General features: G+C 36.5%; 1 protein-coding gene across 7 annotated transcripts in view; it reads right to left on the reverse strand.

The window, feature by feature from the left end:
• The window catches only part of LOC109399618 (tetraspanin-11), an 80,537-nt gene that overhangs the window by 48,439 nt on the left and 4,982 nt on the right, over positions 1-27,116 (reverse strand). For 2 of the 7 annotated variants that reach the window (XM_019672109.3, XM_062855833.1), the window contains exon 2: positions 23,715-24,063. The exons of 1 other annotated variant lie outside the window; for it this stretch is intronic. The gene's annotated coding sequence lies outside the window, so the exon portion shown is untranslated. Of the gene's footprint in view, positions 1-23,714; positions 24,077-24,266; positions 24,298-27,116 lie in introns of those variants that run through there. 4 more of the 7 variants (XM_062855832.1, XM_062855836.1, XM_062855835.1 and 1 more) reach the window with 4 other exon arrangements.

The following is a 27,116-nucleotide window of genomic DNA, read 5'->3' on the forward strand; positions in this document are numbered from 1 at the left end:
CGAAGGATCTATGATTGTTTTCGGCAAATCTTTTAAAAATTTACAGAGAATTTCTTATGAAGCAGGGGTTTTAGAACTTTTGCAAGATTTCCACTATAAATTACCCTAATTATTGAATCAGTTATTCCTGCTCAATGAGTTTTTTCAGGTTTTGTGCTCCAAATTCTTCAAACTTCCCTATTTCTTAAAATAAGACCTATGATTTTTTTTTACAATTTTGCCTAGACTTCATACAGGAAATCATTAAAAATATTCACTAGAATTTTAAAAGCTAAGCTGTTTCCGGAAGAAATCTAAATCACTGATACTAGAGCTGTATCAGTGATTTAGGTTTCTTCCGGAAAAGAATTTTACAGCAAAAAATATCAATGATAAATAATACGGTGGCGCTAGGTATTATTGGCATGTTTGGAGGGTTTAGTCGGCCAAATTAGGCCGGAACAAATCTCATTTTCTTCTTTTGTCACTTTACTCGTTGACTCGTCAAGGGGGGGGGGGGGGGGGTGATAAATAATAAGTGTATTTGATACAAAATTACCCAAACAATTAGGCAAAATCGTCAAACTCATCGGATTTGTTAAGAAATTTTCTCGACGGCTCTAATTTCACTTTAAAAAGTTTAAATTTCTTGAATAATTTATTTGTTTCCCCCCTCGAAATGTCAGATTCCGACCAAAAATTTCCGAGGGGGCGGTGACATAAGAGCAAATCGAAATTTGTGTCAGCCTTACCTGAAACTTATTCAGCTGGGTTGAAAAGGATTTGAGGCCAACTCTGAGTTCAACAAGTGTCAAAAACCCTCCATTGCTAAGAGAACAAAACTACCGAAAATACATAAGTTCCCCTGTTATATAATAATCCTAGGAAGAATTCTGAAGAAACGCTTGGATAAATTTCTTGAAGAAGCTTTGAAATTCTAGGTAGAATTTTTTGAGAACTTCATCGATGTTTTTGGGGAATAATCCTCGAAAAATGTCCAGGTGATCCTTTTAAAAACTTACGGTTTTCTTGGAACATTCCCCAAGCATTTCGTACTTTTTTGAAATTTTCCAAATGATTCCTAGAAGATTTTTTTTGAGGGATTTGGAGGGTTTCCAGAAGGACTTGATACACTTGTTAGAATTTAATAAAAACTTCATTATTATGGCATATCTGCAAAGTGGTTGTTTTGTTTTTGAAAAAAACTATTAACGATATATTGTTAAGGACAAGCAAATTCCACAACTGTGTAATTATCTATTATCTTCGAACAGACAGGCCTATCTCGTCTGCGACTAACAGAGAGTCAAGTACCCGATACTGAAGAAGTCTGTTAATCTCAGTCGAAATTGGGCTATTCGTCTGAACATAAGCACAGTAGTTGAATTAAAAACGATTTGCTGGTCCTTTCTAGTTTTCTTAAAAACTTGTTCATTTTGATTTTTTCTTTGGCAATAGTTTGAAGTAATAGTAAAGATTTTTTTAATTTTCATTATTGCTTCAAGTAATACAAGTTTTACTTAAATCTCAAAAAAATGAAAGGAAAAATGAATCCTTGGGCAGATCTTTCTAAGAATCTTTGCAAATTATCAGGAACGATTGTTAGAAAATCGTTCTTTGATGAGTTTTTGAAGGATTTCCTGGAGGAGTCCTTGGGAGGTCTGCAGATGTCCGCCAGTGGGTCGACTCCAGAGGCACGTTGGACGTTCAGGTGCCCCTCCATGGAAGAATTCCTGATTTAATCCTTGAAATAATTTCTGGATAAACTTTAGGTGCATCCTGAAAGGATATGTTTTAAGAATTGCTAGAGAAATTATAAGATTAATTTCTGTAGATACCATTGATACAATTGTTGGAGAATTCATTGAAAGAGTTTCTTGTTAAATTATGAGATAAATTTCTGCGGATATCTTTAATAGAAGTTCCCTACAAATCTGTTAGCACGGATACCGGAAGTTTTTTTTCCAAAAATCTGTATCACTCATTTTTTTATCACCTATTTTGCATGAAAAATGCTTTTTAAAGTCTAGCTGTGCGGCACAGTTCGCATGATTGCATAACCCTTAGGAGTTATATGATAAATTGACTTGTGTTATGAAAGTTTGGAAGGAAGGGAAACGGTTTTTTCAACACGTATCTGTTCTAGTGATGGCTATGAACATATGAATATACATGGGTTGTTTATGTAGAGAGGATGAGGAAAGTATATAGAAAGATACAAAGTAGGAAGAAAAGGACGGACCAGGGATTGAAACCAGGACCTTCTGCATACAAATCAGAAGCGGTAGCCAGTAGTCCATCAAGCCCAAACTTCCAAAGTTTGGGACCAAAAAAACAATACAGTTTCCATTACAGCTTAAAAATTTATGAAAATTCAATATTTTTGACATTTTTTGAAAAACAACAATTTCGAATATATTAAGAGAAGAAATAGATTTATCTTTGAAAAAAAAAAAGCAGAAAACCTATAAATTTGACCAGCAGCGGAAGTTTACCATAGTTATTTTTTTACGTAAATAAATATGCAGAAAATCACACATCATTGTCTATATAGGACGTTCCATTAGCGTGGTTCAAAAAATCGTTTTTGCTCCACACCGCTTATTCGATTCGTAACAAGATTCTAAGCCTTCTCCCAAAAATTGAGCTAATTTGGTTGAAAGTTGAGAGTGCACAAGCCCTTCAAAGTTTGTATGGGAACTACTATGGGAAAAGAACGTTTTTTATCCAATTGACCGTAGAATCTCCCCAAGTGCCATAGAGTGTTAGTTGACCCTTGCTACCTCTAGGCTACTCTATCAGCTACAACTTTGCCGAAGACCACATTCAAATCGGACGCCTCATTAATTAGTTATTGATTTCTATCCAGAATGAAAATCTTTGATCATGATGCTTAAACTACTCGATGGGCATCACTGCAATTTGCCTTGAAACATAGTAGCCATGATTTCTGTGTGCTATCTTTGGCGCCATGTGCAGCAATGTTGCCTGCTGGGAAGCTGAATGATCACTGTTAAAGTTTCTCCAGTTGGATGAAAATCTATAACTAATTAATGAGACGTCCGATTTGAATGTGGTCTTCGGCAAAGTTGTAGCTGATAGAGTAGCCTAGGAGTACCAAGGCTCAACTAACACTCTAGGGCATTTGGGGAATTGCTACGGCCAATTGAATGAAAAACGCCCTTTTCCCATAGTAATTCCCATACAAACTTTGAAGAGCTTGTGCACTCTCAATTTTCAACCAATTCAGCTCAAATTTTGAGAGAAGGCATAGAATCTGGTTATGAATCGAATAAGCGGTGTGGAGCAAGAACGATTTTTTGAACCACCTTAACGTTTGTAAGGAGAGGCTTTCAGCCCTTACCCGCTGTTACCCGGCAGGGCGGCCTAAAGCAGGGTACCTCCACTAATATTTGAATTTCGGATGGGATTAATTCGTAAAATAAATAATTTTCAATTTTAAATACTTATATTCTAATCTGACCTTCGTTTTGCCCCGTTCTCCCCTTTGTCACTTTGGCTTCGGTCGACTCGTTGGGGCCCTTGCTGCAGTGGTGGTGGTCGCTGTTGCTCCCGCACGGACTATGCGGTGCTTCCTTCTCGAGTTCCTTCTTCTTCTTCTTTTCTTTCTTCTTCTCGTTCTTCTTCTTCGTGGGCACTTTGGGGGTTGCCTAAGCAACCGTCCTTGACGATTAGCTAGGGGGAAGAGCGGACTCCTTTATCGGATCCCCCCTAGCGACTTTGGCGATAAACGCCGGGCAAATTCACTCGCCGTGAACAGCCCTGGTAGTCTCCACGGAGTACTACCACAGGTGGTGAGCCCCTTTACACCTACCTGTCTTCGTCCTCCTTGACGTTTAGCTACACGGGCGAGACTGGCTCTACTGGCTGAGCCCGTGTAGCGAGGACGGTGGGTGTGTAGGACACTTGACGGTACCGCCGGGAAGCGAAATCTCCTTGATAATTAGCTTCCCGAATGGCGGCGGTCCAACACCCTTTTCACTGCACTTTCACAGCACTTTTCCAATGTTCCCGAACCACGGGCCGGCACTAATGGGTAGGGATTCACTCACTTCCGAGGCTGGGTACAACCTTCTAGCTGGCTCGCTTTGCAAAAACCACAAAAAAAACGGCACTTTCCCGGTAAAATTTCGCGGAGTGAACAAACGATCGCGACCGTTGCGCTGCGTGGTTCGTAACTTTCTCTCAAATGAAAACAAAACAGCCACACACCGCACTCGATTGTTTCTCCTGCTGCTGCTGCTGTCGATGTGTGCTATGAGGGGGAGATTGGGGGTCAAATGACTCACCGATACAATACACATACGATTTTAATTCCCTAAATTAACAAAACTAATTTCAAATAAAAAGTAAATATTAAAACAAACAAATTAAAATGATCCAAAACACAGTGGTGTTCACAAATTCGGCACAAAATTGTAACCGCGGGTTACACGTTCCATGTTTCATGTTTTTTTCAGAAATTCAACTTGGAAGAAACTTATTCGGAAAGATTCAAAATTGTTTAAAAATGGAGGCTCAATGGGAAATACATGGATTGATAAATGCGTTTGTACTCTTGAAGGAATTTTTGTTGTTTTATTTTTTATCCTGGCGGTCATGTGCAGGAAAACCCTGTATAATGTTTTTGCAATCTGTATTTTTACTATGCTCTGTAACCTGTATGTATTGACCTCCAAAAATCTTTATAATGTCGAAAAATCTGCGTATCTGGCATCTCTGCCTGTGAGACATGTTTAATGGTTATTTAGCTTAATGTCCTTGAAAGAAGTTCCGTAGGAATCGTCGGAAGATTTTTTTTTCCTGTTGGGTACATTTTCCACTGCGACCAGTTTTTTGATCTATTGTGGACGGCCCCGTTTTAATGTTTTTGCCCATATCAGTGTGTCATATCACTATGAGTTTGAGTGATTTTCACTTGCTGACTGTAGGCATTATCCCAGTACGGTATAACAGATCGAATGAAATGTATTACCTTGCTAGGAGAAGTCATCCATACATCTGATGGTTTTATAAAACCTTTATCGAAAAATGTGCAGCTTTGTTGGAAAAGTGCTTCACAGGTACATACATAACAAATGTTCAGAATCCTCCTTGTCCCTATTACAGAAACAACAGGTATCATCTTCGAGTATACATAGTTGTTTCAAATGGTATTTACTTGCACAGTGCCCTGTTAAAAGGCCACAAAAAGTACAGTATGCGGCAGGAAAAAATGCGAAAGTGTTTTTCAACTTCAAACCTCGTTTTCGTTCATTTGACGTTAACCAATCTATGTTTCAACGTTCCATGATCTCTAATAGGCTAGTTTTCTGAAAAATTGATTAAAAATTTTCCCATTTTGGTCACTAACCTTTACAGGGTGGCGCCTGAAGCTGAAGACTATCAGAATTTTCAAACCGCAGAAAAGTATACAGGTCGCTAAATTTCGTATCTGATAAAACAAAATGTTTAATTTTCTCTACAGTATCATCAAATATATGTACTTATTTCATCTAGTATGTGAAACTACATGGCTCTGGATCAGTGTGGTCTGGTTGTTCATCGAATTTAAGCTAATTATGTTACTGTTATAGTCATTTTGTTTAATGACCATTGGGCACGCAGTTTATTGATACCCGCATATAAGGCTTACATTATCACATGTTAAACATCAAATATCGACACCTACATTTCAAAAGGGCGTAACTGCATTTGGAAGTAATACCTTCTATCAAAGCTGTAGGTCGTACTGCCTCCCTTACACTCAAACCACCGTGGTTGTCGGAAAGAGGAGAGTTTTTCCCATCTGGTACTTGTTGTGAAAAACATGGAAATCATTACACATGATCCACAGCTTTAAAAGAAGGTGATGATTCCAAAAGCAGTTACGCCCTTTTGAAATGTTGGTGTCGATATGTTCATTTTTATTTTTCAGTACTAGAATATAGACATTGACTGATACACTGTCATGAAAAAATAGTCATATATATCCCATATTTAGCGTGTAATAGTGCCTTGAACTTTTCGCATTTTTTCCTGCCGCACCCTGTATTCAAGTCTTTTTTTGAAGGCTAAGAAGTTTTTGAGTTATAATTTTGTTAGGTACTATAAATCGTTTCGATTGTCGTACTGCTGTCGTTTTTTGCCAGGTATCATCGTCGGAAGAATAGTTGAAGAAGTTTGAAAATCATTTAGCGAAAAACATTATTTAAGAAATTGTCGAAGAAATTTCGAAAGAAAACCTGCAGAAATCCATGAATTAATTTCTGGATATATAGTTGCTAGAAATTCTAGAGAGTTTGGAAGTTTTCGTGAAAGGTTTCCTAAAATGGCTAAACCCTGAAACATTGTTGGACAAATCTGTGGGAAAATCCATTGAATAGTTGCTGGAGGAATCATCAAAGTCCTGGGGAATTTTTCGAAAACAATCCTGAGGGAGCCCAAATTATAAATCCTGGAGAAAGCTGTGCAAGCATTCTTGAACAAATCCTAGGAAGAATTCCTGGAAAAAATATTTGGAAAAACCAGAAGAGCTCTGGATATCCAACGTGTATCCTGGGAGGACTTGCAGGAAGAACCCCTGGTGGAATTTTTGTAGGGATTTTTGGAGTAATCTCTAGTAGGGGTATCCTTCGAATAGTTACTGGACTGTTGGAAAAAATCTACGAGTATTTCTTATTCATGAGGAAATCTTTGGAAGAGTGGTTGGACAAATGCTAAATAGGATGTATTCCTAGACGAATTATTAGGCAAATTGCACTAGTTTACGAAATAAAACGGAACTCATGAACTTCTATTGATCATGATGATGATAATTGATGATTGTGTTCCCACCATCAGCGCAAGGATTACCTATGGCTGCGGAATGGAATGTTCCACCTGACTGTTTGTTGTAGCAGCGTAAGCTAAATTCCCTAGAGACCTTAGAAATACGACATGATAGTTTTGTACCACGAACATTTGCCCGCAAACCGGTTCATTTAGCTTCTTTAGGCTACCCCTCCGAAATCCCCATGTTTTTCAAAATTAAATTTAAAAGCGAATATCAGGGGATGAGCTCTCCAGACAATCATATTCAGCTGGTTTTCTGTGTATGCCTTCGGTGTCAGTACCCAATAGGTTTAAAATGCTCTCCAAACCATATTAAATGTTCGCTAGTTTACACCACTCGCTGAGTTTCTAGTCGTCCAACGACGGATACACCGAAAAAAAAAATCAAATACGCTAATACACGACCCGACGAACCGAAAGACAATTACAAGAACACAGCAGCAGTGGATTCCTGAATCGATTTCCCAGAAAAATGGAAGTTTAAGGCAAAACATGATCCATCTCCTAATAAGCTTTAGTTGTTTCATTTTTTCAATTATAATGATAGATTTTTTGTACAATTGGGAAGGTATTATCATTTCTTTCTCGTTTCAAAGAGCAAGTAATGGCATTTAAGCCTAGGCTTTCGAGCCTGGACACAAGAATTAAATACCCGTGTCCCATCCCAGGAGAAGGCATACCAATGAAGTGCGAATTAATCTCCTTAGCTTCACAACTCCCAACAATTCCCAAGCAACACACATGTTATATAACAGTTAAGACAGCGCAAGTTTTGGTTGTATAGAAGTTTATTTGACGTAATTCTAACATTAAGTTGAAATAACGTCGAAATAACTTCTATACAACCAAAACTTGCGCTGTCGTAACTTTTATATAACGTGTGTGTTGCTTGGGTTATGTACCGACATCTCATTCCCCTGATAGTGAAACGGTTGGTACGGATGTCCCCGTTTCTTCAATCCATAAATTCAAAAAACTTGTGTCAATCATGTTATTCATAAGTGGAGAATCTGATTGCCATATGTTTTTGAATTACATTTGAACCAATTAGTCTGCACAGTGGGCCTGGCCGTTTTAATATTTGTATCATATCATACCTGATATGCTGCAAATATTAATGTTGACTAGAAAATACCAGAACAAATTTTGATATTTCCAGGATGCCTTTCAATACTGGCTGTGCAAGCACTAGATCAGATTAGATAAGATTAGAAACATGATCCATCTCCTAATTCTTTGGTTTAACATTTTTTTGATTAAATAACGGAGCAAAGTTTTCAAAATTATGTTCATATACATATTGAGGAATGATCAATATATCACCTGATTTTTTCCTTTTCATTTTTTTAAAAGCCATTATAAACGAAATTCCTAAAAAAATGGTTTCAGAAACATTGGGTAATTTTTTTTTGTTCGAAAAAAAAAATAATGGGAAACCTTGATCAACAGGAATGTGTATGAGAGCCGATTATGAAAATATTACCCAGTTATTTAATAAAAAAAAAACTGAAAATGAAAAAGTCTAACAAAAAAAATCATAAATTACTGATTTCTGAAATGTACTTCAAAAAATATTAGGTAGCACAGTTTTTGAGTTTTTGCTGAAAATAGAATACACTGTTGAAAAATTTGGAATTTTTAAAGCGCTGTTAATCTTTCCAAAATCAAAACAAATAATAAGTGGATTTTTTTACGATAAGATAATAAGTGGAGGAATCTTTTGCTAACATTTTATTAAAAGTGCTGAAAATCTCCAGGAGATTTTATAATAACTCTTCAAAGGACTTTTTCAAAAATTCTTCCAAGGATACCTTCGGCAATTTCAAAAGTAATTTTTATATGAGTCTTTCTGGAAACCCCAGTCTCATGGACTACCTTTGCTTTATATTTCTAGAAGCCTTATTCCCAAAAATCTGGTAGAGATTATCCAATAACTACTCCGAGAATTCCCTCAACTATTTATTCAGTCTGTCTTACACGACTTTCTTCAAAAATTATTTCAAGGCTCCTTTGCCAAGTTGTTTTTTTCTTGGATTCTCATAAGAATAATGTCCTGGAAATATATAAAGGAGTCCTTGGGAGGATTGTTGAAAAAAAAAACCCGAAAAAACATGGAAAAAAACCTCTCGAGAAGAGTTTTTGGAATTATTTCTGGCGAATCCTTGACTGAATTCCTTGGAAAATTAAAAAAGGTTTTTAAGAGGAATCTTTGAAAAAAGTCCTGAAAAAATCGTTAGATTTCCTGATGATAACTTTGCAGAAACTGGTGCACAAATCTTTGCATCAACTTTAGGTGTGTTCTTTGAATGAAGCCTTGCTTAAATCTTTCAATAAACTTCTGAGGGAATCATTGATCTAACAATTTAAGAATCTAAGAATCTTTGAAGACAAAATAGAGCAACCCCAAGAGGATAGCTTGTAGAAATCCTTAAATAATTCAATCCCTGAAAGGTTTTCTGAAAAAATTTCGAGGGAAAATCCCTGGCAAATCATTTTTTCTGAGCTTCCGGAACAGCATCTTAGAGCAATTTTTGAAGTTTTTCTTAAAGGTGCCTCAGGAAGAAAAATCCTTCTAGGAATTTCTGCAGAATTTCTTCGTTGAAATCTATGAAGAAATTCCAGGAGAAATCAATGAAGAATTGTCTGAAGACAATCCTGCTGTAGCCCGTGGAAACCCTTTTTTTCTGTTCGGATGAGCCACTGCGACCAGTATTTAGATCTTTTGTGGCAATACCCGTATCCTTAGTATTTAGCGCATGTCGTATTACTCCATTGTCATTGACAGGCAATGGAGCATCGATTTCTGTACAGATCTAGTTTTGTTACCTCAGAGGTTCAAGAAATCGAATGTGATGAAAAAATACCGTTTTCACATGGAAATAAATCCCAGCGAAAGTGCGCCCTTAATCACACATAATCGATTCTATTTCTGAGAAAAACAAAACGGTAGAACTGATATTTGTCCAGGCAGCGGAACTCTGGCTTCATCCGTGTCTTGCTTCTAGTTTAGTCCCAGGATAACATTGAAAAACCCGGGGCTTTAGGCTAGTTGCAAAACGCTGTCAAATTAGAGAATTCGTTCGGTAATAAGAATTCACGTGAGTCCTTGTATCACCAGTACTTATCAGGCCTTAGTAGGTTATTAGGCAATTAGATGGAAACCCCTTAGAGAAATCTCTGGTAGAAGTCTTAAGATTAAATTCTGGAGGGATCTTAGTGGAACTTCTGCAGCAATCATCAGAAAAATATTCGGAGGAATCTATGGTTAAATGAAGAATATCTTGGTGGGATTGTGAGTGCATAAAATCTCAAGCAGCAAGCTTCACATAACAGTGTATTTTATTATTCTATTCTTGCTCACTTGTAATAAGCTTAAAGATCAGGTGCGCAGGCTTTGTTTACGAAGAGATTCGTGCCCTCAAATCGTGAGTAGATGCCAAAGTTGGGCGTTGTGGCGGCCATTTTGGGATTCTAACAAGTCTGTCCTTAATCCACAAAACGTGCGCACACCCGGTCAAGGATACAGCAAACTAGTTGATCTGGCTGTCAACGATAAACCAAAACAGGAAGTTTGCTTAAAACCGCCGTATTACAGCGCGCAAGGGTATAACGATCTAACTACGAGATCAACCAACAACAGCATTGTATCACTTTTTTGCTCTTTGGAAAAACGCTCCCCTCAAGGTTCGTGATCATTCACTCCACAATCATGAATCATCATTAGTTTCTTGTGGCATAATGACACCAAGAGGAAAAAGAACACAAAAATTCTTTCGCACACAAGTATCAATTAAAGTCGAATTTCTAACTTCGCAGAAGATTGTGCATACCAGACAGGTTCTTCTTGGCACTTTCTTTGGGTTGGGTCATCAAACTTAGAAAGAACCCACTCCACGTCCGTCGATCATTAAGGTTCAACAGCGCCAGCCAGCGGTTCAAAATCAGAGACCCGAAGCTTTGCGAGAAGCCAAACAAGCTATAATTGACGTTTTTGACGTCCTCTTTCACCTTGTTCTGTATGGTTCTCCGACACCGCACCGCTTGAGCCGGCTTAAACCAAAATGTTTGCGATGCTTTTTGGGGATACAAAAGATTCAAATTATGGTGTTACAGTGACTGGCTGCCCGCATAGATTATCTCTCGAGTTATTTTTGAACTTCAGAGTTCAGTTTTTTTTTCAACGGTTTTCGGGGCTATGGGTAACACAAATAAAGTGTTCCGGTATCTAATCAGCATGCTGGAAATTTCAAAACCCCCAAGATTTTTAATTAAGATTTCTACTTGATCTTGACCGGTTGATTGAAATGCAAAAAAAAAAGAATTCAGCGGTTCGGTGCGATTCGAACCAACGAATTCTTATTTGCTAGACCGATGGTTCTGCCAATTATACCACAAAAGAAGTTATGGTTAGATAACTTTAGAAACAGTATTTAAATAGAATTTTACCCCGTATTCTCCTACATAGAAGTCAAGTTGCAGACCAAAACCGTTTCAACCTTGGAACTGGAAATTTAGAGCTATTTAATCATGGAATCTGATCTTACACGTTTCACCACTAGAAAGAGAAGTAAAAAAAAAACGATGGAATTTTAATATTTAAACTATGCCAATAAGTTAGCAGTTATTGCTGCCATCGATCATAATTAGTGTGATTTTCAGCTAATTAATTGAAAGGCAAATTAGCTGCCACCACATCTGCATACGCCCAACGATAGTATCTCAGCTCATCGCCCTGTTGGTTAATTAGACTGCATCAGCGCGCAGCAGTTGGGCAGGCAGGTCGGTTAACGTGTCGTAAAAGGTAAACAAACACCTGTCAGCTGCCGGTCGGGTAGCAATGTATGGGTTCATTCTACAGCTAGGAGCTAGGAGATATGCTAATTCGGGTTCGACCGCCTGAATTGTGTCTCATTGACATGCAAGGGCTGACCCTTGTGTGGTTTGGGTTCCGTTTTGGTGTGGAACCTTTTATCATAATTAACTGTGCACTACTGTACTTACAGTGTATGTTTTAGAGTAAGCACATACGTGATAATGCATTTCCGCTACAGAGCGTGTCCAGTTAGAATCATTGAATGCCGGGTTGTAGGATAATGATCAATATTATTCAAATTAACTGATAGCCTAGGCTTGCCTGAACACACATATCTGATAGTTACTTCTTCGTAATTTAGCAGAATGAATGCAATTGTTTAATAAATCAAATGTCTTTTTGATACGATTTCGATGCCCTGAAAAATAAAAAAAAAACAATAAAATGAAACGAGCTCACCAGTTTGATAACCGGATTATAACAAAATGACCCAAACTGAAACAACAGAGAAATCGCACTCCGGTAAATTATAAGAGAATTCTAATTGCTAGCCTTCAGTTGCCAAGATGACAGGACCAGAGAATTGAAGAAAATTGGTGAGCCCGTTCTATATTATTTAAAAAATGTGTCGGCTGAGTAACATGGCAGTCACAATCTAAAAAAAGGATGTGGTCAGAATCAAACCAATAGCCAAGTTTAAAAGTAGATAATGCACTTTATGCCACAGGTTAAGCCTAACATTGCACAAATATAACTTCACCTACAATTTCAAGCATAAATGACTTCTAATGGTAATTTCATGCAAATTAACCGTTCGTCGTTCACCCTGAGCCTGAGCATGGAGCTAAGAATTCCACCATCAAAACACAACCAGTTCGCTGTTAGTTACTGATTCACTTGTCACACCGACCGGTCCGGTCCGGCCGTGTCCCTGGGTACGGTTCAAAAGGCCGGCTAAATTAATATACTGAAACAATCAGCAGCGCGCGCGCGTGAGCGAGCTCGACCAACCAACCAATGGGCAGGCAACGTCACCGCATGAAATTGTAACTCTAAGTAAGTTTGCTCGACTATAATTCGATCCGCGCGCAGGGTCTACAATCAGCAGCTCAGCTAGTAGGTAACCTGTTTTATTGCTGTTTTTGTTATTGTCGTTGTTGTAGCCGTCGCTTCAGTCGAGTTAAAGGCTTCCGCTCTTTGCGTTCTTCAACTGTTGGACGTTGTTGGTTATAGTACACTTGAGGTGTTTAAGTGAATGACGTCGTCGCTGCTGCTATTTAAGGTACAACAGGGTAACATTTCAGCTGTATGTTCTTTGAGCATTGTCACATTTATTACATCCTTACATCCAATTATCATACATGGATATAGTTTATCCACGAGTTTTGTTGGATTACTCATGTTTTTTTATTAATCCATTAAGATTGAACAAGCCATCGTTTGCAATGATAATGTATTTACTGTATTATATTGTTCATATGGTATACTGTGAAAACATTTAGATTGAAGAAAAAAAAATGCTTTGAACGAGAATCTGCTTTAAGAATTTCCATGATGACGATGATTTCAATGACGACTGCTTCAACTAAAAGAAATCAACTCATTAGTTTTATTACAAACTTCTATTTTAAATGTGCCTCAGACAGTATCCTTTGTCAGAGGCAAGTCAGATATTTAGTTTAGAACTCCCCAAAAAGTTTCTTTTAGTTCTTTACACAGATTACTATCTGGAATTTATATTGGGCTTTCTGGAATATATAGTTGAGCTTTACTAGAAGATTCACCACTAATAATTTATTTGAACATGTTGATATTTTGGCAAAGCTTCACTATGGAATCCGTTTGAAAGTCTTCTTAACTTTCTACGGGTATTATGAAAAAGAAATTCAATTCAAATTACAGAATGATATTTTTTTACCGGTTGTTTTCCATAGCATTTGTAAAAGATAATTTCGTCAAGAATGTGCTGATATGGTAAATCAGTGTGATAAGCGGAATCTGCTACACAGAGCACCATGTTGTACATGTGAGAAAATATTATATTTTGCCAGTAGTTGTGGAATATCTCGCGTTCTGGACCATTCAGATGGAAATTGACCTCGGCAATGAAGCTTAGAAGACTGAAAATTTTCACATAGAAAACAATTTAGTTCGAGATTCACTCACTACGTGACATTAGTGTTTTGATGAACTTTCATTTATGTCTTAAAATTTCTGAATTCAGATTCTGGAATCCCTGAAAATCATTGGACACCCCTGAAATCCACATGAATGCACGTAAAACCCCTATGAATCCCCTTTTAAGCTTCATGACACCCCTAAAAAAACCCTGGGACCCCCAAACTCATCTTTAATACCCGTGAAACCTCCTGAAGCCCCCCATAAAACTTCATTGGAATGCTTTGGAAATCTCCATGCACTTCATTGAGCTTCTCAAGAAACCCTGCTCAAATATATCTAGAAAAACCATGGCATCCTTCTGAAATCTCCATATGTGAGCCACAGCCGTAAAATTCCTCGAAACTACCCTGAAATCACGCTGCGAAATGTCCTGAAACACATATGAAATGCGCTGAAAACCACTGAAGCCCCTTGAAACACTCCAAAAGCCTTTGGAGGCCCGGAAGCCAAATTCCTCTCAATCACCTCTGTGATATGTACCTTCGATGCATTAAACAAGCTCCTAAAGCTATTCCTTCTTAAAAATCATTTTAATTCAAATAAACTCTAGAGCCAGGGGCTGAAAGTCTCTATAATAAAGGTAAATCAATTAATCAATCAATCAACTCTAGAGGAAATCCATAGAACTACTTTAGAATCAAAAAGAGTATTAAAGTAAAGTGAGGCAAAAGTTCGAGTGGGGCAAGAGTTTGTTTTGAAGCTTTTGAGATTAATTCAAATTATATTTTTCGGGTGTCAAGGTTGTTCGAAGCCTTTTTGAAAAAGAGTCTTTCACTCCAAAAATTATGGAAGTTGATCAATGTTTCGAAAAGTTATGACAAAATGTTGGTTTTTGATCAAAAAATTGTAATCGCATATCGCATATCGGTTCTTCCAACGCATGGAATGGAATTGTAATGAAATCGAATTCGATCTTTTATTTTGGGGCGAAACTAGGTATATTTTGAAGATGCTTTAGCATGTATAATTTTTTGCGAAAAAGATTTGGAAATCATATTTTACACATAGTGGGGCAAAAGTTCGAATTGCGGGGCAAGAGTTCGAGTCATGTGGCATCTTTAGGTAAAACTCAAAAAATATGCAAAATGTACACATTATCTCCAAAAATTATGAAATTAGTGAGAAAATTTGATCAAATTTGGAAAAAATGTTGTTGTATCTGAATTTGGCAGAAAACTACTAATTTTGGTGTAGTAAATCTAACCCTGATTAGGGTAAAATCCAAATCGAACTTTAAAGTGTATTCCAGTTCCAACATGAAATAATAATTGGTTTTAGGTATTCCAATTACCAAAGTGTCGAAATACACATATAAAAAGTGTTGTAACTCAAAATTAAAAAGGCATTTGGCGTAACTTTTTTCAACAAAATTTTAGCTCATGAATGGTAGAATCACCACACGGTATTCATTTATTTTTATCTGCTTCGATTCTTGAAAAAAAAAAAATGAATTTTCAACTAGGGTCGAACTTTTGTCCCACCTTACTCTAAGGTTTTATGAAGGTTCTCAGAACCTCTACAGAACTTACAGTTAGAAAAAATATTGCTTTTAAGTTGGCAAAAACTCAGAAAAGAGACTTGCCTGATTTATATCTCTTCATGATCATTCATGACAGCTAACATTCCACTTGGAATTCCCCTTAACGTCTAAATATTTTTTTGTATTTGTAATATTTAGGGCTATAAAATAGCAGCGCAAAAAATTCTGAGAATACAGTTTTTTTTTTAATTTCCCCATCACGTTAAATCATGTAATTACTTAAAACCCTTGAAAATGATATTACCGGAAATGTAGAATTAGCTTTAAGTAAAAATGCACGCACATTACTAAAAACCAAAAAAAAAAAAAGAAAAAAAAAACACTCTTTGAAAGTTAATTTGCTCAACGACAGCTGTCAGTTACTGTTTTCATACACAAATCAGGGTTTCAACGGAGTTTCGAAGGAGCTTCAAGAAGTGTTCCAGGGATTTTATGTGTATTGTAGAAAAGTTTTGGTGTATTTTAGGGTTCCAGGGGTTTCTCAGGGGTTTCAGGGAGTTTGCAATAGGGATTCAAGGGTTTGAGGGGTGTTCCAATGATTTTCAGGGATCTTAAAGGGGATTTAAAAAGCTGGTTTTAGCCGAAACCGCTGGTTTTTCGTGTATCTTTTGTTTTGCTTTTGCAAAAGTGCACACTAAGATTCAGATGTTCCAGCTCAGTAATTTTTTCACTGAGTTCAGTATTTTTTCCATCTTTTTACTGAGTTTTCAACAGCAGATTTATTTCGGTACACTCGGTAATCGCATTTACCGTTCACCAGTAATGATATTTACCGTGCTTCAGTAACTTTTGACAGTTTGTGAGCTGAGCTCGGTAACTCATTTACAGAATATCCGCAAAATAAATAACCGAGCGTACCGAGTTAAATCTGCTGTTGAGAACTCAGTAAAAAGATGGGAAAAATACCGAGCTGATCTTAGTGTGTGAGCATGGTGTATGATGAGTGCCATGTTGTCTACGAGAAACTGTCGCATACAGCCGAGTCTTTTACTAAACGAATTCCTATTAAACGGACCCGGAATCCTCATCGAAAAAGTTGGTCTTAAAACTCAGATGCGAAGTTCGTAATTCTTCCACTAGGCTGTGCTAATAACCATGTAAACCTCATATCTCAGAATCCTCATTACTTAGAAAAATGGTGTCTTCGGCGAAGTTGATCAGTATGACAAAAACTTACACATGAAGGGACACTTGCTTCGAAATTCTGCTACAAGGTGTATCTGGTGAACATGCAACTTTGTCATTGCTTAGAACCCTGACGGCGCTGCCATAGTGCCGCTTCAAAGTGAGAGTGGGAGTGCGCATCCAAAGGATTTTCGTGGATTTGCTGCTGCTGATATTCTTTTTTGCGGCTTCGCACACGCGCACTCTCACTCTCACGCGTAACTATATTAGAAGGACGGTGTCGTCGGCAAAGTTGATCAGTAAGAATTTGGATGGTCTCCGGCGCTGAGATTACGTAAAAATCGTTTATTTACATTTAAAAATTCAATTTTTTGTCTTCGAAATTAACACACTTTTTCCTCTATAAGTTTATATTTTCCATTTGTATTTAATTTTTATATAAACTTTTTCAATGCCCAAAACGATGAATCCTAACTTCATACTTCCTTACAAAACCATACGAGATGTTATCTCAAAAACATGTTTTGAGTAATCCCAGTAAGAGCCCCTTGAGTTATCCTGAAACAACTTTTAAGAAATATCGAAAGATTATTAGAATAATCAACCGAAATTTCCAAATGCATTCCAGAGGAAACTCTTAGTAAGTTTCAGTAAAAATAACCGAAGAATCCATGGCAAAAAAAATGTTCCAAAATAAGCATATATACTAGTGCCGCCTAGTGGCTGAATTTTGAAACTTTTATCTCATTATATGTATGCCACAAATTTCCCAAATGGAGGAGAACGTGCCTCTGGAGCTGACCAACTGATATCCATCACATGTAAGTCTGTGTCGTACTGGTTAACTTTTCCGAAGACACTATCTTTCTAAGTGATCAGGATTCTGAGCTATGAGATTAAAAAAATGCATGTTACAGTAATCTTATAAGAGTCTTGACTGTTGAAGCCAAGCACTTAGCAGCATTATTTCTTGACATACACCACCACTGGATCACAGCCTTCGTACCATTTATAATGTTTGTGCGCTTTAAGTCCCGAATGATATGACAGTAGAAGGCAGCCATAATATTGAGCTCTAGTTGTCAAGAAATGAACAACTTTCAAAATGATCTACCTACATGAATACTATAGCACTGCCTTGAAACTGTTGTTTCTTACTTCTCGAATCATTGTTTTTCAGCGATAGTTCGTGACTAGTGTTTATGCAGGCAAACATTAAATCTTATGAAGAAACTCTGGACCTTAGTTTGCCTTGCAGAATTTAACTCAAACACACAAAAGTCATGCGTTTTGTAAAAAAAACAAAGGAAGCTAATGACGAAACCCGTCCGGAACATTTTTTGAAAAAAAAAAAAATCAATTTTCCCCACAAATCTGAAACAAACCTAAGTGTTTTTGAATTTTTTTCGACATTTTGCATAATGTTGGAAAGTTATTTTGAAATATTGGAATGTCATGTCAGAGATTTTTTCAACATTTAAATAATTTTGAACAAAAGTAGGAGTTGTTCTTAGTTTGTTTTTGGAGTTAGAAAGATTTTCAAAAAAGGATTTTATAGAAAATTCAAAATACCACTAACTTGTTTGTGAGTTATTAACTTCCAAGATTAGAAAAAGTTGACCAACGTGTATCTAAGAGCTAAAATGGGGCTTATTTTGGTTCTGGTTATTTATTTTGTAACTTTTGAGTTCATTGCAGCACCGCAATTTAGATTTGTTTTTTTGCGATACTTTTGAATTTATTTCTCGCTCCCAAGATTTTAATAATTTTTACAACTGTACTTCTTTTTAGTTGATTTTCGTAACATTTGCTATGTATAAATACAGCTTCTCTGAGATCAGATTGAACCGTGTGAAAATCTTGGAGGAATTCCTGGAAAAATCTATGATGCAATGATGTCTGTGGAATTTCTTAGGAGAATCATTAAAGGAATCTTAAGAAGTGTCAGAAGTACAGAATGTCAGGAAAAATGCCTTAATGAATTACGAGAAATCCTACGGGTGGTCGGGGTAAAGTGGACAGGGTACAGTTTCATGGCTATTATTGTATTTCAACAAAATTTAACGATTGGAGCTTGTGCCTAAGTATAAATCATTATACTTTTGCTGATATTTGACAGAAAAAATGCTTTAAATGCATGTTTTATTAGTAATTTTATGCAATTCAGAATTATAATTACTGTTTTATATAACTCATTTCGGTAACTGTTTCATTATGCAACTGAAATGAGAGGCATCATGAAAAATATTTGCATAATGTTCATTATGAAACTCATTTGAGTTGCATTATGAACATTATGCAACTCAAATGAGTAGTATAATGAAAAAATCATTGCATAAAATTTTGTATGTAAATAACTATTAACATAATCGGACCTTGAGGGTAAAATGGGCAGTTGGTTCGAATTTCACCAAAATTTCATAAAATTCTGTGCAAACTCGTGCATTATCAGCTGTAATATAAATGGTGAGATAACTGAAATAAAAAGTTTTAAAACATATTTTATATCAACAAAATATGATTTTCATAAAAAAAAACAGTGCTTGTTTTTAAATTATTATTTTAATTATTTTACAATAATTATTTGAATATGTTTTAAAGTTTGTATTAAAAGTTAGAAAACAACATAATAAAGGTTTAGTATGAGAGTTGATAATTTTTAATTAAAATATAGAAACTTTATGTTGTAACGTTACTTTTAACGACATGTTCATTTAATCCCATATACTGTCCATTTTAACGCCACAATTATTTTTCATGCTATTTTAATGCACGTTTTGGCGAAGAAAATAATCAACGAAAACAATATTTTTTAAATGCCATCCCTTACAAGATTTCTAGAGTATATCACTGCCTTCCATGCCACTGAGCAGACCCAAGTAACACAGAAAACATCTTTGAAAATTGATTTTGAAAAAGATGTTATAGTACAGTACTATAATCGTATCTGAACACATCTTATGTTGAAATCATGTTTTATCTATGTTTGACAAAAACAAGTTTCGAAAATATATCATCAACATTCCCTCAAGTAAGAATCACGTAAATTTAACGTTGATTATACAAGATTTTTGAATCATCGTCTGCTTTAATTAAAATGTTTTTTGAAACATTAGCAGCACATAGTTAAAACCTTTGGTTCCAAATATGTAACCAATACGTTATTTTTAAGTATAAAATGCGTTAATGTACAAGTTAATAAGATCACAGTATCTTCTGGAACGTCACTGTCTTGAATATTATATGAAACATCTTTTACATATAGAATACACGAAAATTAAGCAATAATAGCATCCAACGCTTATTTTTTGCCTTGCCATTTGCTTAACAGTTACACACAGGTAGGTATAGAAATTCTCTTTATAATGGTTGGCGAAACCACTTTAGGCGTGAATGGATCCGTAGAAGGAACCAACCATTTTTAACTTCACTTCAATACCCAAGCAACACACTTGGACATTAATAAGTTCCTGTAATTTGTATGCAACTATATTGAAAGTTATGCCATTTGAACAATTCGTCTTATTAACGACTAAATTGCAACCAAAAAAGCGCAAGAGGTGGAGCCAATATAAAACATCCATTCGTGATATAAATGGTTTTAATACGCAATCGAATTATAACCAAGATACAACTTATAGTCGACCTAAAAAATAATGACCGATTCGACAACTAGTCAGCTAGTCACCACATTCGTCACTGCCAGTTATTAAGCATCAACAGTTTCGTTCATGTGATTAAAAAATTGTGTGCATAAACGTACCGCAGATAAGGCTGACCGAGAACGTCAATTTGTGTGCCGTTCCAGATTTATCGGTAAGTTACGCATTTTAGCTCCGTATTCTCAACGCGCCCCGGTTTACCTATCATTTTGCGAGTGAAAATTTAGGCATTTGTGGTAAAAATTAACTCGCCATATTTCTTTGGCGGAGTGCATTTCAGCAGCTTATTTAATGCACCCATAAAATGCTGAAAATTAATTTTAGAATTTAGAAAGATACTATTTGCTGAATCATGTCTATGGGCATCCGTATTGACAATGTACAACAATGCTGCACGTGGTACACGGAACCGCCAAACTACCAAAAATAAGATTCTTTTGACGCAATCCTATAGTACGGCCCAATAAGTCAAAATTTGAGTGAATCGATTAAAATCACGCAAGGTAAATTGCCTTTACCTCCAACTAAAAATATACTCAAGAGTAGTTAAATTCATCCCAAGACCCTCTTCATTCAACCCAAATTTGGGTAAATCTACGTTTACCCAAAAATGGCTTATTGGCCTCAAGGACCCCCGTTGGATAGACGCAGCGCTGTTTATTTACGACAACATCTGTGGGGGTGAGAGGAAAAACAACCTAATTTTGGGTAACTAATCAATTTGATATACTCATTTTAGGGTAAAATCGACCCAAAATAATGTAGTTTGAATTTTCCGTGTAGGACATAAATAACCAAAAAAGCAGACACTTGGATGTGTATACTTTCCATTTACGTCGACAAGAGGCTGTCCATTTATTACGTATCGAAAATTTCACGTTTTTGTAAAAAATGTAAACCCTTTGTATTTTTTTTCGTGGGAAACTCCTAATATTTTTGTACGTTACGTTAGATTTCTCAAAACCCCTTATATTCAAATCTTCGCAGGGGTAGGTATCAGTCGTTCAGTACTGCGAAAATGAGACAGAATTTTTTTTATTGGGCCAATATTATACTTCCAATCAGATTTTTTTTTTCCTATTTTACCACTTTAATTTTATAAAATTTGGAATATGTCGATAAATTTATGAAGAAAAGGTTACATTTTATTTGTACATGATTTCGTTATTTTTGTAAGATTTGGCTTTTTTATAGTGCATTTTATATTTTTCGTGATCACAAAAACATTTTGCCGCACATTTTGGAACTTCCACCTCTCCTGTCAAAATTGTTCGTTATGTTCTAAATAAGTTCCAGGTGCAACATGTTTATAACAATCAGAATCAATGTTTTGGTTGATTTGGTTTGTAAACGGTTGTAACTAAGATGCGTTGAAACAATCAGATTATACTTCAGTTACAAATTGGTTTCGCAAGTTTCGACTAAAGATGACGTTTGTTTTCATTTTGCTAGTTGTTATAAAACTGTTACACCTCAGTTTGGCATTAACAACAGGATTTTAATTTTGTTTGTTTCATGAAAACTCAGTTCCAACATGTTTGCAACGATGATCATTTCCATTTTAGTTGCAGGTGCTACTTGGGATATCAGCCCCACTATCACATCACTTTCGATACTTACGTGGCAGCTTAATTGCACTGAAAAGCCCAGTTTCAACACAATAATTGCCCCCGCGAAATATTTGAAATCAATTCGTTGTCAATTCGCACCGTAAACTGCACACTGAATTTGTTATTGTTTTACTCATGTTCAAAATAGGTATCAAAAAACAAAAATCCCATCCATGTATGCGCTATTGACAAATGGATGTTTAAAATACGTTGCAACGATGTTTTTTCAATGTGTTTTTAAGGTATTCGAGTAACTTGTGTTTGAGATGTCCAAAAGTTGTAATTTAAATGTATATCGAATATTTTGTATTTTCTATATCAGGCCAGATGGATTACAGTGCCTGCTTAAAAGTTTCACATTAGCCGATGATTTATCTTTTTTTTTTTCTCCCAATTATTAATTATCTGGTATTATCTGGGATATTTAAAACATTGATTGAAATAATATTTTTTCGTTATCGATAATAGTTAAAAATTCTTATTCTAAAAACACATCAATACAACATAAATGAAAATAGCATTCCAAAACTTCCCGACGGTACTGTGTAAAGAATCCATGTTTGAAAATGGGTTCTAAATTCTCAAAAAAAAAACAGAGGAATGACAAAAACCTCCATACTTGTTTCCAATCCTATGGAAAGCGCATGAATTCATGAAAAGTGAATATGTTTACTTGACAATAAATTTCTAATGGCACATAAAATTGGGTCATACTAACCAAACATCGAGATGGCATCGAAATGAGAGGCTTAAAAAATATTTTGAGCAATGACAAAATAGCACCAAAATAGCTGTTTATTTACATAGTGTGTGATTGATAATTTATTATTTCTCTGCAAGCAAAAGGAAGTATTTACGATGTTCGCAGAAAACATGTTCAATACTTAATTTTATGTTATAAGAATGTATTGAAAAACATCTTCAGTAACATCAAAAGATGTTTTATAAGCCGCCATTTTTTGCGCTTTTTCGGTGATATAAGTGTACGAAAACACGTTTTCGATATTTGGAACAAAACATTGGCGTTTGTATGAAACATGTAGCATGTACATTATTATAACAAGTTGTGTTGCTTGGGGATGGATTTTGCCGCATTTCCACTGGAAACGACCAATGCTTAGGTTGTCCACTTTACCCCCACAACCCCTATGGAAAATTCCTGGAGGAATTCTTGACTGAAAATTATGAAGGAATCCTTGGACAAAATTTCCAAAGAATTTCGCGGAAAAATACTTGGCGAAACCCTTGGGATCTCAGGAGATATTTCTGAAGCAATCCCAGCAGAAATACTGGAGAAATGCAAGCAGGAATCCCAAGCACAAATTACTTGAGTAGTCCATGCAGAAATTCCTGGAAGGATGCTTGGAGGAATTCCTGGATAAATTCCTGAAAGAACCTTCAGAATAGTCCTTGGTAGATTTGTCGGATTTCTAAAAAAAATGCTTTTTGGACAATTTGGAGGAGTACTAGGAGGAATCCCAGTAGAAACTCTCAGTGGAATTCTAAGAGGAATTGCTGCAGTAACCTCAATTATTTGAATAATTCCAACAGGAATTAAAGCAGAAATAAAAACAAAATAATCTTGGAGAAATCTCAGCAGGAATTTCGGGAATATTCCCTGGATAAAATACCTATATTTAGGACAGCTTGAAGGATTTCAGCAAGCATTCGTAAAGAAATCTCGTCATGTTTTTCTGAAAAAAATCTCAGCACCAGCAGAAATACCTAGAAGAAACCCAGGAGAAATACGATTGCAAAATGGTCAATTGGTAAAGGAGGCTCTCAGATGAAAACTGTGAGTGTTAGAAACAGGATGTGTCTCAGAGGAGGCTTTTAAACGCCAGAAAGCAGTAGATTTGTAGGACTTGTCTCCCAGTTTTGTTATGTCATGAAGAAGACCTCCAGATTGGATCAGAAGTAAAGGTTCGATTGTAATCCTATTTAAATTTTTTTTTTATTTTCCAACTTACCTCGCGTTTCAATCAGCTCCGGTGCACCGTACAGTAGTGTCTGCTTCCACTACTCTTCAGCCTTTTTTTTTCACAAATACCGCTTCTGAGCACACTGCACTGCAGTAGTAGTACTGCCCGAGAGGCCCCTTTTGTGCGTCGGTGGAAATCCTTTCCAATCCCCAAGCAGGTATGTAGTAGCACTTGGAGTGCTTACCACAACGACACTCCTTGAAACAAGTTCGCCTTCTACGCTGGAATCCACTCGGTGAAGTCACTTAAACGAAATATCCAACTGCCGCATTCAGTCAGCAGTTAGTCGGCACGCTGCGGCGGTGAGTAGGTTGTCGGTATGTAACACACTCGCGAGCTGAAGGAGTAAAGCTTGGTGAATCATTCATTCGGATTATGGAATTACGAAAAACAAAAAGCTTCACTTCCAATCCAGATGCAAATCGACAATCGGCCGATGTTAATTGTCGGCAACTAGCCACCGTCCGGCGGCGTGTCGCCGGAGAGTGCCCAGTTGCTGAAATTTATTCAGATTTGTTTCTGGCGAATTATTGCTCCTACACGGCTGCTGAACTGCTGTTGTTAATGATCACTACGAATCATGAATTATTTAAATATTCAAATTGTTTGCTTTCGACGGGGCGGCGAGGCGTGCGGCGGCTCGTGGTTCGGGCTGACGAACTGCTCTTGTAACAGAACGAACATGTATACGTAGGTATGAAATAGCAACCTTCAAATATCTGAATGTGTTTGAAGTCGATAATCGCGGCGGCGGCGCCTAGCTATCGCTGTTTGTTGGCTGCGGTGTGCACTCAGTTGGTCTGCTCAATGCGCTTCTTGCGATTGTTGTGTGCAGGTTTTGCGCATGACTGGATGCGGCGTTGAAAGTCGAGGATTTGGAAGTGATTTTACGGATACTGGGATCATTGCTCCCCATCTATGAATTCATAATTTATATTTTAAAATATATATTGGACGTGGGTACAAACACAAACAGTATGGATCGCTATTTCTCTAAGAATGAACCTTCAATTGATTTCTTCCGAGTATAGTCTTGCTTGAATTTCCCAAAAGACAGTTTTATATACTCATAAACTGCATAAACTCATCGCAGAGCATAATCCTATAGAAATGTCAATTGACGTATTCCAGGATGCTTGGAAGAATTCTTGAAGGTGTTCTTTGAAAGCCTTGAAACAATAACTGTACGAAACACTCGAGGTATCCTGATGAGAATTCTTGAGAAGTTCTTGAAGAATTTCCTGGAGGTATTTCCGGAGAACGAGTAAATAATGGAATTCTTAGAAATACCCTGGAATTCCTGGACGAATCGCAAGAATGAATTCAAAAAGAAATGTCTAGAGGAACTTGAAAAGGAATTCCTAGAGGAGTCCCTGTAGGAGTAATTGTATGAATTTCTGATGAAATCCCTGATGTAACTGCTGGAGGGATTCCTGAAGGAATCCCTGGAAAATGTTTAAGGAAGTCTTGGGGAAGTACCAAGAGAAATTTTCTTAGAAGTCCCTTGACAGTTTTTTTTTAAGAGTCCCTGAAGGACTTACTAGAGGGACACCCCCTCGAAACATCCCTGAAAAATTCTTGGAGGGAATTTTGGAGGAGTTCTTGATAAAAACATGGATCTTTTTTTGACGATTTCTTGGATAAAGCAAGAATTTCAGGATACATTCCTGAAAAAAAACCGCAGAACGAATTTCTGAAGGAATTCCTTTTCAAAAACTGCAGGGGGTATTCAGGAATGGATTTCTGAACAAACCCGTGGATGAACTCTTAAAAGATTTCTTGCGGATTGTTGTTAAATAATTCCTGGATGACTTCATGGAGAATTTCGTAGTTCCTGTATGCATTTCTCTAAAGTTATCTTAAAGATTTTCAAAAATCCTTGAAGTAATTAAAAAAAAATCATCAAGTAATCCTGGAGAAATTATTGAGAACATCCCTGGAAAAGATACTGAAAGGATTTCTGGAATTTTTGATTTTTTGACGATATCCCGAGACGAACTCCTGAAGCTATCCCTGGAGGAATTCCCAGAACAATCCCTGGAGAAATCTCTGGAAGAATTCCGGAATAAATCCACAAAGAAATACCTGAAGAAATTCTTGGAGGAATCCCTCAATTTAACTGGAGATATTCCTAAAGGAATGTCTGGATGACTTCCTTGAGGAATTCACGAAGGAATACATGGGTCAATTCCTTAAAGATTGCCTGGAGGAATTTCTGAAGGAATGCCTAGAGGAATCCCTGGAGGATTCCTAGGGGGAATCCCAAGACCAACCCCTTAAGAAATTCCCAGGGGGGTTTCTGGAAAAGAAATTCCTGGATAAATACTTGGAGTAATTCCTGGAAATATTCCTAAAGAAATTACTGGACGAAATCCTGGAAGGATTCCTAGTATTCCTAAATAATGGACGCAGTGGTTAAAAGGCTCTATAGATGAGGAAAAAAACCGGAGTAATGCCTGGAGGATCTACTATAGGTAGAAACCTATAGTAGAAACTCCTGGAGGGATCTCTAAAGGAATTCTTGGAGGAATCTCTGGAATTTTTTTGGAGGATTTCTGGGAGGAAAACCTAGATGAATTCCTGGGAGTTTTCCGAAGTAATCTCTGAAGAATTTCCTGAAAAATATACGGGAGAAATTCGTGGAGTAATAACTGAAGGACTTTTTGAAGGAATTCCTGTAAAGTTGCGTTGAAAAATTACTGGATGATATCTTTGGGCAATGCCTTGAAGAGTTCCTGGAGGAGTCTCAGGTGCATGTAACCTTAATTTCGTTAGAAGGCTCTTTAGACCTACGGTTAGAAATTTTGATAAAATTGTTACCATGAAGTTTTGAAATCCAAATTTTTGGTTCATTTTCAACTCAAGTGACTGTTGTAGAAATTAATTCAAAAATTATGCCACTGTAACCAACATAAACTTTTTCGTTTTTTTCTTATTCTACAAAAAAAATACTTTCAAGATTTTTCCACTAATTTTCTAGAAAAAATTACTTCGTGCAAAATACACATGAGATATTCATCAAAAAATCTTACATACAGATTTTTTTAAAACTACAGGTATGTTCCGTTTTTGACATTATCCGTTTTTATCACTATCCGATTTCGCCAACATATTACTCCGTTTTCATCAACACCAAAAGTTTTATCATTCGTTCATCTTGAGGCAATGCATCCATGAATGAATTACAACTTACCACCCATGATGACATATAAGACGTATACGCCAATAAGCCACAGGCAAGAGTACAATTCAAGCTAACTTTCACGCATAACTTTACTCATTTTGGGTTACTTAGAGAAACTAAACAAATTCATTTTCCAAATGTAAAACAATTAGCTTATCACGATAGATCAGTAATAGATGAAATGTGCATAACAACCATATTGAAAC

Source organism: Aedes albopictus, chromosome 3 (assembly GCF_035046485.1).
Source record: "Aedes albopictus strain Foshan chromosome 3, AalbF5, whole genome shotgun sequence".
NCBI classification, from domain to species: domain Eukaryota; kingdom Metazoa; phylum Arthropoda; class Insecta; order Diptera; family Culicidae; genus Aedes; species Aedes albopictus.